Genomic DNA, 15,598 nt, shown 5'->3' with positions numbered 1-15,598 from the left:
TCTCAGATCTCAGCACACGTGCCTCTGTCAGGGGCTGTGTGAGTACCACCCACTTACCCCGTCACAGTGGAAAGTGGCTCTCAACCTTTCTAAGGCTGCAATGGTTTAATGCAGTTCCTCATGTTGTGGTGACTTCCAACCATAAAATGATTTCATTGCTACTTCATAACTGTAATTTTGCTACTTTTCTGAATTGTATCTGATATGCAGGATATCTGATATGTGACCCCCAAAGGGGTCATGACCCACAGGTTGGGAACAACTGCTTTACACAGAATGAAACTAGCCATGATACAATAAATGATCATGTGCTTTTGCAGGTAAACATGTCTCACTATTTTCTTCTTGGAGCACTCCCTCAGGGGTTGGGCTTCTTTCTACATCTTTATACCTCTTATGGGGCTACATAAGTGGCTCTGCCAATTAATGTTGGATAAGGAGGGAGTCCAGTTTCCTAGAATGTTTCCACTGGGTCTTAGTGATTGTGGTATGTTCATATACCTGATATCTCTTCTACTATGACTTCTAGGGAAGCATGTAATATATTTCCCCAATAACCAATAAGCCAATAAGCCAGATATCTCCTTAATATATATATATATATATATATTAAGGATATATATATATATATCACAGGGATAGACTTTTGCATTGGCTTCATATGAAGGCAGCATAGGAAGCCACATCCATCACCACAGTGTTGGCTTAAAATGACAACACTTGTATTATATCCACCTTTTATTGAGTTCTAAGAAAGTCAGACACTGTGGATACGTTTAACCTGAAAAGGAGCCTTTGCCGTTCCCATCTTACACAAGTGTGAAAACTGAAGTTTGGAAGGCTTAAGTAGTCTATCCAGTTAGCAGGCTTCAGGGTTCACCTGGCAGTGAGCTAAGCCCTATGCTGCACCAGAAAGAGATTCCAGAGGCTAGGTCTACTTAACTCAAAGGCGGTACAACCAGATGCGGGAAAGAAGTTAAGAAAAGTATTTTCCCAAGTATGGGTGGGGGCGCTATTTTGGAAGCTCATATATTGCTTAAGTCAGAAACATTACACGGTCCACTCCACATTACATTCAAATGGGGCCCAGTGAGAGATGTCGGAACACTGGTGTGTGTGGGAGGGGCCCATATCTGCTGCTTCGAGGGTGACCATTAGACAAGGCTGATGAATGAGGACATGAGATACGGGAGCAAGCAGGAATAGGCTCCTATTACGTCATGCCACATCCAATTCAGCATATTCCTCTTTATTTTCTGGGCTCCAAGTCCAGCCTTCTCCGCTAAATGCTCCTTTAAAAAGTTTAATTTAAAGGGTTGTGACTCTTCCGTTTGTCCCTTTTTCTCCTTCCCGCCCCGGTCCAACGCGGCGGGTTGTGTGGACTGAGTAGCAGGCAGTGGCTCCTGTAGTTTCTCTTCCCGCCATGTGGTGGGGCTGTTCTTCTAGTTATCTCCACCATTACTAGTCCAATATTTATTTTCGGTGAGTAATTTGTTTATCGGGAGGTTATTTTAATCTAATTTTGGCCATATTTGCTAGTGCACACTATCTGTGCTTTCCAGCGTTAGCAGCTTGCATGTCTTGAAGGAAATTAGCTGAAGATGGTCTCGGCGGCATTTGCGCAGCCATTATTTAAGTGAGGTGGGAGGAGGCTGGGAGAGAGGAGCCTGGGGTTAGAACGGCGGCTGGAATTTGTTGCCTTCCTAGTGGTGCTAGCATGATTGAGCAGGATAGACCGAGGGCGGGGGAGTCCGAGAAGCTTTTCACAGGCTGTCTTTGCCTGACAGCAGCAACACTTGTAGTTAGGGTCGCTAGAACACTGCGGCCACTTGTTAAAGACCTAGATCAGTCTGGAAGGACAACACTAGTTCTGTGCCCTCGGCAGGAGTCCCTCCTTCCGTTTGATGGCGTTTTAATAAACTGCTATTGCAAGCCCTCTGTAAGTTGGGGAGTGGGAGAGGTCAGAAAGAGAGCAACTATATACCAGAACACCCACAGCAAGCAGTGATGATGACCCTTGCTGGACACTCTGCTAACGTCATTGAATTATTCATCCTCATTTATATACTAATCATATTACTATGTCCATTTTGTGTGCCAGGAAGATGTAGCTAGCAGAAAATAAAGACTTCCTGAGACCCACACAAATAATACAAGGAAAGCAAAATTCTACCTCAGTCGTGACTGCTTCCAGAGCACCCCATTTTTATATTTCTGCCACCCTTCAGCAGGAGCCAGGAACCCCGGACTCTGAGCTCAGCCCCAGAGTAATTTTGCGATCTAACTTGGCCTTTGTCATTGCACTTGAGTTTAGGTTCATTTACCGTAAGTTCCGTACGTGGAGAGTTGTGGGGGTGTGTTGTTGAGGCTTCTCTGAAACAAAATCTTCTATTTTTATCATCAAAGCCCAAGTGTAAATGACACATGCTCAGTAGACACAATGGGAGCCCAGTGTGGCTTTTCCATTGCTTCGCGTGACTCTTGGTAGTCTCCTAGAAGCTCCCAGGGACGTTTCTGGGGATCTGGAGGAAGTCAACATTGAAAACTTATGAATGAATGTCTGAGTGGAGTTTGGGGGCGGGGCTTGACTTGTTGCTTGGGATTACAGGTTAAAGATGGAGTGTGCCATGCTGCTTCCTGGGGGAGGCTAGAAAAGTGTGCCGTACTTCTCTAAGAGTGGCCATAAAATAAAATAAGCTAGGAAATTTGACCCAGAGAAAGCCAGAGTCTTGTATTCATCATCAAGCCCCCATTCAGTCATTTTGGAGTCTCCTAGTACTAATGAACCCAAGTAAGGAATTAAACTGAATCTGAGACATTGAGGACAGTGGAGGTATGCTAGTTGGCAGGAGGAAAGGATAGGGAAAGGTCCTGTGATGGTCAGACTTCAGAGGTGACTGTCCTTGCTCTTAACAGAGCTGTGGATGGTGGTGATGATGGTGGTCCTGCCTAACACAGAACTTGGTTATAAGTTATCATTGCCATGTAGATGCTAGCTAGGGTCAGTTCTTACACATGGGCAGGATGCTATCTTTTACTACCTCTGTCTCCAGGGCTTCCCCTCTATCCTAGGATTTGTCCGCAAGTTTGGGCTGCAGTGTTCTTTTGAAAAGACCTTAAAAGTGTCCAAGGTTTTAAGTTGTGGATGAAGAGGGTATGAATTTGCTATAATTATTGCGTGACACAGTCTCCATAAGGGCAAGAGACAGTGTTTACATAGTAGTCTTGATGTCTACTCTCCTGATACTGTGGGATCAAACTGTAGCATCCACGGGGACATGGCTATCAGGTAGGCAGGTCTGTCCCCTTTAAAAATAACGACTAATACAGAAAGAGGCTTTGAACCAGGAGTAGGTGTAGGGCACTAGATTTTAATAAACTTTGGTAAAAGTCGATGTTAGTTTATTATTACTGCCCCTGGGGGTTTCAGGAGTTGATTTTACACAGGGATAGGGCTTGCTCAAGTTGAAATTAGTCTCCTAAGATCTGTCCCCTACACTGAATGACACCTGGCTGTTCTTTAGTGCCCATCTTCCCTGTAGAAGCCTTTTCCGTGAAAGGACTAGCAGGAAATAGTGTAGAGTTTGTGGACCACGCACTTTCTTTAGAGCTATTCCTCTTTGCCTCGAGAGGGCAGGAGCAGCTATAGGAAGCACATAAAGCAATGGCTATGGCTGTGTCCCCATAAAACTTTATAAAAATAGGCTGTGGGCAGTGTGCTGACCCTTACTTTAGATGGAGCAAGCCTCACCCCTGGGCACTGCATTCCAGTAATCCTTATTTCTTAAGCCATTAACTCTAATGTATTTTATACAGCAGACACTCAGAGCAAGTTATTTGAAAACTAAGGAATGAATAAACAAACAAATACATGCAAATTTGGTCCCCTTCAGCCCATCAGTAGGCAACTTACTTTGTTTTCATTTTGGGGCTCTCAGGAGTTAACACCCAGGGCTGTAGAGTTGTAAACCCTTTAGATTTTAGAGCTTGTATCATTCTGGTGTAATTGATGACTGGCTGTGGGTTGACAAAGATAAAGTCTCGCCAAGATTTAAAGGGATAGACAAAAAGATAAGCATTCCAAAGCTCTGGAGGCACATGACTGCTTCCTCATCACATCCAGGATTGACTTATTTATTTGGCTTATTTATTGGCATCAAGATGCACCATCGACTGTTTCCTACATATTCTAGAAGTAGCAGGTCACAAAACATCCTTTCATGTATTACCTCATTTAAAGCCCAAACCAGTCCTGTAAGACAGGTAAATACTTAACAATTCCACGACAGTGACTTTCAGTGTGATTGATTTTGCCCCTGAAGGAACATTTATTGAAGCTGAGGACATTGTGACTATCACATCTGCTAGGGGGTTGCTCCTGGAAGTCATGGAATAGAGACTAATTTGCTACCGACATCCTATGATTCTTAGGCTCTTCCCCTATAATAAATAATACCTGGACCCAGATGTACACAGTGGGAGGTTGATAAAGTCTTGTTTTCACAAGGATCAAGGAGGTTGGCCAAGCTCCTCATAGCCGTGGAATATGCACTGGGTGTGTTGGGAACAAAATATACCCATTCATTTCACTCCAGAAGATTTCAAATTTATTTTGTAAAAAGTAAGTGATTTTGAATGAAATCTTGGCAGAGATGTCTACAGAAACAATGACAGTGAGGCTTAGGATGCCACTCAACCTTTTCCTTAGCTTCTCTCCCGAATCCCAGACCTCTGCTAGAACCTTAGTCCTTCCACATTTTCGGGAGCCATTGCTGTCTACTTTTTGGTGGTGGTGATAGTGTGCATGCATGGGTGTGTGTGTGTGTGTGTGTGTGTGTGTGTGTAAAGCTTCCACACTGTTCTCTAGAAAGATGGGCTATCCAGAAAGATATAGGGGTCTTGAAGGAGGTCATTGTGTAGTGCAGATGGTAGGAGAGAGGATGGAATGTTGGTACCGATTGGAGCTGAGTCAAAGGAGCATGCAGAAGGCTCAAGGACTTGGAATTTCATAGCGACGTGCCATTGGATGACAAGGCTGGAGGCAGAAAGGTTAGATGTGTGTGCTCTTTGCTCTTCCTCACAGCCTGGAGTCTGGCGGTTCCAGGAAGCGTGGGCTGAATCCCACGATGGCTACAAAACCATACAATTGTCTTTCTTGAAGTCCATAGTACTCAGCTGCATTGTGGCCCGAAGCAGAAGGGGCTGCCCCAGACAGGTGCCTCATGTATCAACTGGCAGAGAGGGCAGGTGGAGGAAACCTGTTTTCTTCCTTCCAGGTGTCAATCCTGACTGTCTTCTCCAGGTGTCATCCTCACGTGCTGACAGTGGAAGCAGCCAAGTGGAGTGAGTGACACAGTCCCCCACAGGGCCTCAGCAGGGATCACAGTTATTCCCGGGGCTTGGTAAGCACCTTCTCACCCTCTGGGAGAATAAACTCAAAGCAAGACTGTGGATGTTTGGGACCGACCATGAAGTTTCAAGGCGAAGCTACTTATTCCTTGGGGCTCTTTGGCAGAGATGTCAGATACAAATAGAAATGAAGAAGGGTGAGAAATCCCTGGGCCAACATCGTCCTTCATTTCTGTACACCTCTCTGCGATGGCTCTCAGAGTATGTGTGTGCCTATAGCTTCTCCCTTCCCTTCTCCCACTGGCTTTAGCTGCCCTGAGTTTTGTTATTTTTTTACTCACCAAGTTTTGACAGTTTCCATTTGCTGTGCTCTCAAGACTTCAAGAACATCCTACCTGCAGGTCCTGCCTTGTGACTCCTTCCTACAATGTGGGTCTCAGCCCAAGAGCCCCATTGCAATGTCTTTCCTAATCTTGTAGTCTAATGTAGCTGCCTCCCCCTTCTCAGTTTCCATTTGCCTCGTCCTGAAGTTTCTATGGATATTGGCACCTGCACCCCTCCACTGCCCTCACACACATGAGTGTCTTATGAGATCTGGGACTTCATTTTGTTTTTAGCTGTGTTCCTAGTGATAACAATAGTGCCTGGAACATATTGGCATATTGCTGATGCTGTTTTAAATAGATGTTTGTCGAGAAAATTAATGTAGCACCCTAGGTGTATGAGCATGATTTTAGTTGCTAATTTATTGTCAACAGCAGCAGTGGGACTTTGTTTGGAGGCAAAAGGTCTCTGTTTATTAGTGTATGCTAAGTAAGCCATCCAACTTGCTGCCCATTGCCAGTAATCAATGGATTTCAGATATTATCTAAAGTATCAATTCGACAATACGAAACAATTTCTTGCACCAACTGAAAGGCGCATCAGTATACACATACCACTAAGAGTGAGGAAACATTGCCGCCAACTGCAATAGACGCCATGTTGGAAACATCTGACCATTTGCAAAAACCTAGAAGACATGTTTTAGAATTGATAAAAAGTGTAAGCCAGGCCTGTGGGCCTGTCATTTTAGCTCCTCACGAGGCCATAGGAAGAATGTGAGCTCAAAGCCTGGCAATTAGTGAGATCCTGTCTCAATAAATAAATAAATATAAAAAATAAAAGTAAGAAAAAGGTGATTAAATCCCAGCTCAGGGGTACAGCTTGGGCCCGCTTTAGGTTCCAGCCCCCAAAACCATTCAAAAAGGAAAGAAAAATTAATAAATTATGACATAAAATATTGATTTGCTTTCTCTCAGGAGAGTAACCCTGGGCGGTGAGCACACAGGACAGGAGGAATGGCATCTCCTCCATTCTGTAGGGCGAGGCGGATGGAGACTCCAAAGTGTGGAACTATGCCATAGGAAGGTACTAAGAGGCACTTCTGATTTCAAAGAGAAACATCTAGATTCAAAATCATTTGATAAAACACTAGAGGTGGCCTCTTCCCCATCTGACTCACTATTCCTGGAACTAAGAGAAAATGTCCTTAGTTTTATAAAGGCAGGATTTGCTTGAGACAAAGGCTCACTTTCTAGGTGAGCTTGCCGAGATGAATCTATGCGACGGAGAGAAAGGGGCACCTGTAAATGAATTTGACGTCATTACTGATGTTTGAGCAGCAAATAACTGCGTGCTATTTCCACTCCTGATAGTGTTTAGTTATGCTTCTGTTTGCATCTTGTTGCTTCATCTCTGCGTAGGAGCCAAGTCTCTGCTGCAACTGCACAGGGAGTGGACAACTTCAGGCCTCTCCTCTCGAAATCTTTGCTCTTTCGTTACATTATGGAAGGTACTTCTGGCCTGGCCTCACCTAGCTTCTATCTGGGAGATATCTCCCCCCTAGCTCCAGATTGCCTCCAGTGACATGAATCGTTGTTGGCTACTTATTCGGAATATTCTGGAATTTGCATCTCATTAGAACTGAAAGGAAACAGGCAGATGGAAGATGTGGAGAGAAACCCATTTCTTCTGAGACCCTCAGGCTTATCTCCAACAGCCTTCCAGAAACATTTCACAAGAAGCTGGTTGCTCTGGGAAGAGTGAAATGTTTGTACTGGATGCAAAATTGGATGCTAACAGGTCATCAAGGGTTGGGGGCAGCATAGGATGTCAGCTCTTCAGTCAGATGGTGTAGAATCCTAGAGATGCTGTGTGTAAGCTTGACGGATTTCAACAAGCCTTTCAACATCTCTCAGATTCTGCATCCTCATTGTAAAGGGAGGAACACAGCTTAGCCTACAGCATTTCCATAAGACAAACGAGATGATCCATGTGAAGTGATTATGTCCAGTACATAGGAAACACTGAGCAGATAAAGTTCCTCTTGTACCTGGTTTTACAGTGGGGAAGAAGGTGGCTCATTGTCTTATAATGTGATTTGGGAGCCTTGGGAAGGCTATTTTGTCCAGAAATGTCTTCTAAATTGGCTCACTGAGAAAAGCACAAGAACAATCTATGGCAAAGGTGCACACAATATGTATTGCAGGTAGGGACATCTTTACCTTGAGTCTCAGTGCTCCAGGTGGGATATTGTGGCTCTAAGTGCTGTGGATTAAAGAGCACGTTTCATTTTATGTGTAAACTCCTGTTTGGAACGCAACAAACTTTGGGTTGCGCGTGTTCCTGGTTGGTAGACAGTGAGGAGAAAGCTTGCAAGAAGACCTTGGAAGTACAGTGGAGATGGATAGCCTTGCTAAGTGATGGTCTGCTCTGGGTTTGATTTCTTGCACAGGAAGAGCTTACAGATGCTCAGAAAATGAACTTCGTGAAGTTTCTGAGCAAAGCGTAGAGTTCTTTGATCTCTATGGGTAAGAATTTCCCAAGGGAGCACATTAGAGTATGCAATGTAGTTGAGCATCACACCCATCCCCAGAAGTGGCAGAAGGCCTCAAATCCTTGCATTTCCTCTTAGGTGCATATATCTTATTATACCCAAGAATAGTTGTTATGGTTTGAATATGGAATATTCTCACAAAATCAAGTGTTGAAGCCCACCTGGTAGAACTGTGTTAGAAATTTTGGGAAACTTTAGGAGGGGAGGCCTAGATAGATGAAGTAGCTACTGGGATCACATCTTTGGCTGTTGTCATGCCCTGCCCCTTCCTGAATCCCTCTGCTTGCTGTCTGTTATGGTGAGCTGACTTGCTCTGTCGCATGGTCCCTGCAGTGATTATTGGTCCGCTATTGACATCACTCCTGTTCCCTATGCCCCACTTCTTTTCAAAATGGAAATTTTAACCCCGTGTCAATATATTTTGCAAATATATAACTTGTTCTTGATCTGCTCCTGAATTAGCAGGGGAGATAGGAGGGGAGTATATTACAACTGCAATTGCCTTCATACCATAGTACTCAATAATGCAATCAAGATCACAGAGCTAGGAAATGGTACAGTCAATGTTCGACCCAAAAAAGCTATGTGACCCTGGTGCTACTGTTCTTGAGCAGGGATTTCAAAAGGAACATGCTCATATATGGGACATTTGACACTATGTCGCACATGAGAACTGAGGGGTGTTAAAAATCATAAACAATGTCAATCCTGTTGATGATGGCGATTTTCACGGGTGGCAGGCATTGAGCAGTTATTGTATGTCCAGCGTTAGATGGCTTGCTTTATGGTATTATTTCAATTAATTCTCTCAAATTAAGAATGAAGATGCTATTTTTTTTTTTAAAATCTTGTTGAAACACTGAGTGGAGGAGGTGTGAAATCACAGGCTCAAGGTTGCTCAGCTAGTAGGTGGTGGAGTCCAGCCTTGCTCAGGACTCCAGGAAGGCAGCTGGCAGAGAACCGAGGGGTCCACACAGGGAACAGGACCAGCAAAGCGGGCATGAGGACCTGGGGATGGCAAAGATGCGTTTAGAGCCTTCCACTGGTCTGTATGTCTCATTCCTGGATGTAGTTGCTTCGGTCTCAAGTGGTCCTCAGATGCAAAGCCCTAGATCCCCTTTGCTGAAGGATCTCACTCTTCACCTAAGGGAAGATACAGAGCTGAGATCAGGGAATAAAGAACAGCAATGACAGACAGACCCCTTTGCCTTTGCCAAATAAGAAGGCAGAGCTTGGAGATGTGCTGACCCGGGACTCTAGGCATCTCTCACAGGCAGCTGCTGAGGCTCCAGATTCTCTAGGAGAAAGTCAATCCTTTGAGGCTTAAAGGTCTCTAGGCTTTCCTGTTTAGAAGACAAATATCTTTGTAAGGATGGTTCTGCTCACCAATGCCTTCAGGGGCTAGCAAGATAATTCACTTTTAAAGGAGATGGGGTAAGACAAAAGGTGAGGTGGTTGCTATGGCAACCTGCAGGCCTGCTTGTCCTGTGATTAAACATTGACAACATGGCACAAACCAAAAGTCTACAGGCTACTAGTTTGTAGCTCCAATCACAAGGTTATTTCCCCTTCACTCTCCTAATTATTTAAATGCATGGTAAGATAACTGGAATAAAAATGGTAGAAAAATCTGAACAGGCAAACAGGATCACCAGTGCCCCTTCTTGTAACTAAGCACCATTGATACCGTAGCATAATTCTTTCTGATTCTCTATATTTTTCTTTTTACCCGAGTGCAAAAAATCTACACCAATGGGTACCTCTCTTAAAGCAAAACATTTGAACTTTAATTAAAAATGCTTTGAGGATACCAAATAAGGGCGCCAGTAGACCACGTTTCAGATGGAGAATTAACTAGAAGTGAGAAAGGCTCCGAGAGGACACAACCCAGAGAGATGAGGAGAATACAAAAAGGTGAACTGGAGTGAGACATGAATCAAGTCTCTGCTGTTCAAGGATTCTACAATGGGAAATGGGCCAAAGATCTTTAGCCATAGCTGGAGTAGCCAACCAAACCAGCAATACCCAGGAAGCAGAAAGACGCAAGGCCTTCCGATTTTCCTCCATCGTTTTCATCCTCCTCTCATCAATCTATGTACCTCATCCCAACTTTCTAGGAAATTAAGATGTGAGTGTTTACGTGCACATGCATATGTACATGCATGGATACACACACACACACACACACACACACACACACACACACACACACACGACATCAGCTTCTCCCAAAGCAATCTTAGGAAGAAGCCATTTCTACAGTCAGACTACAGAAGAGCTGGTCTGCTTGGAAGAGGGGAGCTTTGAGGCCCCCAGATTCTGAGCTCACCCAGAGCTGTGTCTGAAATCTCACATTTTCCCTTGAATATTTTTCTGCTCTGAGAAGTGGTGTTTTTCTTTCAAATCTCCCCAGAATTCCTCTGAGCCGCTGATCCTAGCGACCCTCATTTCATTCTTCGGCTCTTCTCCACTTCTCTTCCGAAGTTGGATGAATCTCCACTTGTCGGGTGCTAGATACCTATTGACTTTTGTAAAACTTCCCAAACTCTTCTCAGAGAAAGATCGACTGATGTAGGGTCAGCAAAGAAGGGGCTTTAGCTGCTTCAGATGTTAGTAAACATGGCAACTTGTTGGGGATTAACAGGAAACCACGCATAGCATCTCTGCTGTTTGAAAAGGGATTTTTCTCTCAGACAATTAAAGACCTTTTTTCTCCATCACCCACGTCTTCTTACCCCAGATGAATAATGAATGAAGGTCATTAGGATGATGTATTATCGGTCGCATTGCCTTAGAATAGACAAAGACAAATGTCATCAACCTTCCACTGCCTACAGGGGCCCTGCGTCCCATATTTGCCATTTCTGGCACTTTTCACCAAGAAATACTTTCCGTTACTATCTCCTTGTTACTCCCCAATTTTCTTTTAAACTTTGGATATCAGATAGACCAAAACCTCATTTAGGTAGCAAAGGACTCTAGCACTGTTTGGGCAAGATCACCCAAGGCAAGAAATATTTTTGTTATAAAGGAATAATTCATTAAAGGAAGCATTGGAAGAATGTTAGACCTTTCATAGACATCACCAGGCATAAGTCTCATCATCCTTAATTCAGGGTCATGGCTGCATGAAATATTATAAAAAGGAAAAACCAAAATAAAATCAACTCCTCACATGAGTCAAAAATCTCAGGGGAGCTAAGTAAAGCCCTGCAATGGAAAATGATCTAAGCAAACAAAAATAAAAGGTCTGTTAATATTATGAGAAAACCCTCCACAGAGTACAGCATCAAATTTCCATGTTGTTTTTTTACACTCATGTGCACTTACATGGTCTTATGGAAAAATAATACTTGAGGCTGTGATTCTGCTCTTTGGATTACAGCTCAGGGGAGCTCTCTCTCACACGTTTGGCTAGAAGCATGTACTGTCTCATAAACCAGCATGAGTGCCTCATGTAGCCTCTGTGTAGCCTTGAGAGAAGGGCAGGATTTGAACATCTGTGAAGGGAAGAGTCTCAGAGTCAGTCACCTAGCGCCCTGAGGTCCTGCAGGTCCTAAGGTCATTTGGGTTGACAAACAGAGCCCACACTCAGTTGCTCACCCTGTAGCCCAGGGAAGTTAATCTGAAGAATAGCGTGGACTTGCTGTTGGCAGAGGTGTCTTTGGACTGTCCTTGGCCTTGTGGTTCTTCAGGAACAATTGACAAGGTATCTGAATAGACAGGCCCATATAATAGTCTCAGTGGAGATCGCCAGGAAAACACAGATGAGATGAAGAAATCATGGTGTGGAAGAGCGAAAGGCAGAACTCTGTCAAGCTTCTATCAGGTATGGATGGAAGCCCCATAAGACAACCCTTCAGGGTGGACTCAGTCTTGGCAGTTTGCTCTCTTCCCCAGCTCATCTTGGTGTTTAATAGTCTCTATGTGACGAGTTCCCTTCCTGTTTGACCCTGGCCTTCTGCTGTCATTTCTTTGTAGTTTTGTCTTACAGTTCTTCTGTTTATAGGAGCCGTAAGCTAAGACATCCATTCATAAGGACAGTGCTGACCAGGACGAGGTTTGGTGTGTCGAACAGAGGACACAACAGAACTGAACACATGTTTTCACAGAGGCAGTTACTAGTTTCAGAAACAGAGAAAGGTGGGTCTGTCCATAGGTGCTAAAAAGGAATCTGGATATGGCAGGGAGTCAATGTGTGATGGAAAGAGAATGAGAAGGGACCACACCTTCACTAAGGGCCATGGTCCATTTAAGGACTTGCCCACAGAAATTATGGACTAATTCCTTCATAGGCGTATGGAGTGAGAACTTACTTACCTGACTTTGGTGCTGTCCATTAGATCTGACTGACAGTCGATGAATGAAATTCTTGTTTACAGTCCGTGAATCGAGGAACAAGGGCATCATATTGGAATCATTCCTGGAGAGGGGAAGGTTTCACTAGGCCAGAGGTGACGTGGTATAACGGGGCTTCAAAACTAAGGAATGTCTGCAAGTGGATCATGACATGGAAACTATATTAAATAAACATGTGGCCCCATGATAGTCTGTTAACTGACTTTCCTACTCTGGGAAAAGCACCTAGCAGGTCTCCTGGAAGTGACAACCTTCAAGATATGGTGCCTCACTTAGTCTTCTCCCCACCCAGCCTTTAGAGACATAGAAAAGGATAGAAATATGACAAAATACCCCTCCTTTCCTGCCTCCTCCTATCTCCCCCGGTCTCTTCTTTTGTTTTTCTGAGAACAACTTAAAGACATTCATATTTTTCAATAGTGAGTTTCCTGAAAAGTAGGATATTTTCTTATATAACCTCTGTTTAATAAAATCTAAAAATAAACTGTTGTGTAACATTTCCTGGGGAATTACAAACCAATGTCTCTTCTTCTCGGCTACGGAATGACAGACCGAAGCACTGGCTATTGAAAGGCTATCTTGGGGAACCAATTAATTTTGGGACGTTACTTACAGGAGCTTGAATAGTGGGTGACTTCCAAGAACACAAGAACCTCAGGCAGCTGTGTCACTCAAACACGTGATCCCTGCAAGGGTCAGGACATACAGACCTGTATGGGTGGCACGCCCTGCCCCCGCTCGCAGGCAGTTGCTCTACTGAACAGTTCCTGCCCCACAAGTGTTTACTGTTTACATAACTCTGAAGGTGGGCATCTTGTCAATCCAGTCAGTTCTGTGAGCTTCCCGGGGCCTTGAAAAGGAGTGTTCTCTGAACCTTGGAGAAGGTGATGTGGATGTCTGCTTGTTTTCTTCCGTTTATGGAGATGCCTTGAACTACTATGTCACAGTAACAGCCCCTTATTCCCAGCAGCTTAGCAGGTTATGAGTCTCTGAAGTAACCACTGCCTTTTGCAAAGAAAAGGGAAGCTTCTCCCCATAACCGAGGCTGACAGCAGCAGTGATGTATGGGCATTTAGAGGGCAATTGGAAAGCTGGCTCCCTGGGTCTGATGGGCTCCAGGCCAGCACCCATTGCTTCTTTCTTAGCCACACCTGGTTGCTGAAAAGACCCAGTATGGGGGAACAATTTCCATATCCAGTATATACCAACGTGCAAGGTGAAGTACGTGGCCTATGACTCATGAACATGACTTACAAGCCTGATTGGTCAGAGCCCCTCTGACCTTAAATTGTGCTTTACTGTGGGTTTTTGCAAAGCTACTAAATCTCCAAACTAGTCTTGAGGTCCTTGCTGAAGTAACTTCTTTTTAACCTTTCAACGAACACAAACTTGTCTGACTCAGTGAACTGGGCATGGAACAAAACCTGTCACCTGGTTCCTTTGGTAATATGTGTCCATCCTTTCTTATCTTCTCAGTTTTGATACCCATGAGGGCTTCACTGAGTGATAGTCAAGCATCCCTAATGGCTTGTATAGGCCTGTCCATCAGGGGCCCGGCATCACTTCATATGAAGCCTTTGTCTCCAGGAGGGATGATCAGTTGGATTTTTTTTCCCCACTGGGACAGTACTCAGACTGATCCTGTCTGCCTCTGTGTCTGTCAACTTCACCAGCAGAGCTGCGAGGGACTCTTCCATTGCTTGTTTAAAATGCTTCCTCAATTCCAGCATTCAGAGACAGAATGTTCCCTGATTGTGACAGCCTCCATGATTAAAGCCCCCGTCTGCACTCATAGTCAAGGATGCCCCTTTCTCTGTATTGGAGGTCCGTACTGAAATAGCATCCTTCATCTCTTCGATTTCATTCACTTTCTCCTTGATGTCTGAGTCTTCCCATGGATTGGATGTTTTGGGATCCCAGGAACAGCTCCTTAGCAAGCTCTAAAGTACACCCTCTTTCCCTTGTGTCCCATCCACTATAACAGACGGCAAACAAACACCTCAGCCTCCTCCTGGCTCTTTTTGCTTTTGTGTTAGCACTGAGGGGAGCATCTATGTACCTTTCTCCCACTGTAACTCCCCCACCCCGACACACACACACACACACACACACACACACACACACACACACACACACGGGCAAAGTTCTTTCCAGTCAGAAAGTTCAGCTTCAGTTACATGTCTTATCACCCACAGACACCACCACACCCCTTCTCTGAACCCTATCAGAATGGACCACTTTCAGGTATTGAAGGTATCTTCTCTAGGCCAGCAGTCACCTGGCCGTGTCTTCTAACCCACGCTAGACTCAGGATGAGCCACTTGGTGCCACCTGTAGGAAGCCAGCCGCCCCTGTGGTTTCCTTCCAGGACACTCAGGCCTTAGATGACTTCCTATCCGTTGCGTGCTTTGCCAATCTAAAGCAGAGACCACACAGCTTCCACAACAGCAAGGAGCCACAGCATCCCAGATAACACAGGTGAAGGGCAGCCATATTGGGACTGCCCCTGCAGCCACCCCACCTTCAGATATACCAGACTCGGCTGCGTGTCTTACCGCCAGTAGCAGGAGCCATTCGACAGCTCCCCTCAACATTATCTATGGCTCTGTCAGCTAGTCCTTGGGTGGCAACTGTGGTATGTGACTTTCCCTGCGGAGACATGAGTAAACATATATTCATCACAGAAAGGGTACTGATGACAGACCAAAGAAAAGATTTTACTTAAGCCTAGTTTAGTAAAACCGTGATTTTTTATCGTTGTTACTTTGTAGGTGCGTGGATTAAAGGTTAGTTACAGGGACATGGGTGACTCAGACAGCTGTGTCATGGAAGCACCCCACCCCCCCAGCAGGGTGAGCAATGACTCATGATAATTGCAGCTGTACCCCTCAGAACTTGCAGGCTGCTGCTGCAGCAAAGAGTCCCCTCCATCACTACAGCTACTTACTGCTTATACAACCTTGGGGAAGGGTCTTGGGAATCTTTTGAGTCTTATGAGCCTCTCTCCAGGAA

The 15,598-nt window shown here is 44.7% G+C and overlaps 1 protein-coding gene across 1 annotated transcript in view; it reads left to right on the top strand.

Moving 5' to 3' along the window:
- Positions 1 to 15,598, top strand: part of Agbl1 (AGBL carboxypeptidase 1) — a 723,788-nt gene that overhangs the window by 70,019 nt on the left and 638,171 nt on the right. The gene's annotated exons all lie outside the window — the stretch shown is intronic.

Source organism: Myodes glareolus, chromosome 24 (genome assembly GCF_982192425.1).
Source record: "Myodes glareolus chromosome 24, mMyoGla1.1, whole genome shotgun sequence".
In the NCBI taxonomy this organism is placed as follows: Eukaryota; Metazoa; Chordata; class Mammalia; order Rodentia; family Cricetidae; genus Myodes; species Myodes glareolus.
This window is presented reverse-complemented; position numbering and strand designations above follow the sequence as displayed.